Genomic DNA, 2,500 nt, shown 5'->3' with positions numbered 1-2,500 from the left:
AACTTTTCTTGGGGTAAATTGCTAATTTATATTTGAATATATTCATTTAATAAGTGCATTCAGATGGTTTTATATTTGCAGTTGAAGTTATTCGTAGTTCATGCTATTTTATTATGAAACATGCTGCAGGCTACTGACTGAGATTTTTTTTTTCTTTCCTTCCTTCCTCCTTTTTGGTTGCATGTGACCTGTTTCCTAATTTATTACAAACAAACAAACAAAAAAAAATCATATTCATTTGCATATGTAACATTTCAACTGTTTCAGGATATATTCTGACACTGCAAATGTACCAAGTAGTGATAGAACCCTGACTCAAAGCAACTATGAATGAATGAATGAATAAATAAATAAATAAACAAATAAATAAATAAAATATAGCACCAAACTACATTTTTTTACTGTTTCTTAATTGCTCATATCGCACTTTCTTATGCTTTGTGCATTGTTGTTTTGTTGATTCATTTTGCAATGCACTGCCACCATATGCCAAATTATAGGTTTACATCTAGGTAATAGACTTTTTCATAAAAAGGATAAAGTTACTATTATTGTTCTTTACATTAATTTTATTTGTAAGACACAAGTGATATGCAACTGTTTCACCTGTAACTCATTAAGATTAAACCGCTTAAGCAGAAAATATATGAGCAACTGATTTTAAGAAACTGAGTTAAGGAAAGGCCAGTGGGACTCCATATCTGATATATATTATTGCATTCATTTTATTGAATGTGGAAGTACTGTGTCATAATTAAGTAATATGGTTTGCATATCAAGGGTAAAGTAACACTTCTACAGAACATTTTCTTATTTGTATTTTTTTTTCAGTTGTCAGTAAAGTCTGGACTTTATTCTTTAGGAATATGTGCTTGTAGCATTGCATACATGTATTTATTTTTTCATTTATTTTAACAAGTTCAGTCTTTTTATGCAAAAATGTTTTCTTTTTCAATGGTAACTATGGAATTATGTATGTTTTTCTTCCTTTAATACTGTGGAAGTATTCTTTTTATAATGAAAGAATAACTGTTATAAGTGGTAAAATATACTCAGTGCTAATATACTTATCTGAGCTTATTTGCCTTTATCTTTTACATGATGTTTTTATGCACTAGTAGATGACCTATAATCAATTAGAAATAATGAAACAATGAGGCTGAACCAAAGAACATTTTCATTTTTTTTCTATACTGTCCTGCTTCTTATTTTTATGATCATGCTTAGAATTATTTTGCCTTTTTCCTAAAATGAAGTGTTTCAGTTTCTACTAATGTTTTCAAAATAGCAATATGTAAATATAGATTTTATTATGAACCTCTATTTGTTGGTGGGGTGGGTCATTTGGTGACTATAATATTAGTTAATATTTAAAAGCTCTCCATGGCCCTGACTTTAAGGACAGAATATGCAAGTAACATTACTATATAGCAAAAATATTTGTCTAAATTTTTACTAGAATGCAACAAAAATATTGTCAAAAAATCTTTAAATAATTTTTCATGTAATTATTAAGGAATTTATTTGCCTTCATATTTTATATGCTGCTACAAATGAGGCATTTAATTTGGAAATAGAACTTTATTCTGTCAATTGCATAACTGATCAGTTGGGAAGCATGTAGACTATATATATTTTTCACAGTATTTTGCTTTCTCTTATTAAGATGGATTTGGGTTTACCTGGAATTATTTTTCCTTTCATTTGTTTTATTAAATACCACTATAAATCGATTTACAAAATATACTTTCCTCTTCTAAATTGTTCGTATAGAATTGGATCATTGACAAAAGAAAGAAACATAGTGCTTCAGCTTTCTACATTTCTTATACTGCACATTTTTGGCTACTTCAAACGAGTGAGCCAAGTGTTTTTTTTTTTTTTTTTTTTTTTTTTTTTTAAATAGTACCAGTGGATATATTCAAGATGTTAGTTGTCACTCTCTGTAAATAAGTCATCTGAGAGCTTAACAGTTCACAAACAATGGGCATGTAGTTAATAATTAAACAGACTGTCTAGAAAGAAATGATTTTGTTTTACGTATGTCCAGATGACTAGCACATTATATTTAATTTTTCTCTTTATTTTATTTTTTTGTGTATACATACTTGTAGTATTCTAATATTAAGTTCTACTATTTTGCCTGCATGGAAGCAAACGGAACACCTTATCTAAACAACATTAAACTCCTCACACGTTTTATTCTGAAGCACAGAAAGCAGCGTATTATGTCAGTCACACAGATATAACATATTACTGTGTTTATTAAAATGATGGGCTGAAACTTAAAATTAAAATGATAAAAATGAATAAAACACATAAATAATAGTACTCGGATAAAATACTAAAAATTGGACCAAACTGTATTTTCCAAAGCATATCAGTCATTGCCTAATAACCAGAGAAATGTTGCAGCTTTTCAAATAGATCCTTTAAAATTCAAGAAAAACAGTCTCATGCAAGATTTAAATTAAATGTACCAATAAAAGTCATAGCATTC

General features: G+C 28.2%; 1 protein-coding gene across 1 annotated transcript in view; it reads right to left on the bottom strand.

Annotated features, from left to right (window-relative positions):
- VAX1 (ventral anterior homeobox 1) overlaps nt 1–2,500 on the bottom strand; it is a 19,128-nt gene that overhangs the window by 15,982 nt on the left and 646 nt on the right. The window lies entirely within an intron of this gene.

Source organism: Protopterus annectens, chromosome 14.part0, assembly GCF_019279795.1.
Source record: "Protopterus annectens isolate FY-2018-M chromosome 14.part0, PAN1.0, whole genome shotgun sequence".
Lineage (NCBI taxonomy): Eukaryota > Metazoa > Chordata > Ceratodontiformes > Protopteridae > Protopterus > Protopterus annectens.
The sequence above is the reverse complement of the archived record's forward strand: the minus strand, read 5'-3'. Positions and strand labels throughout refer to the sequence as shown.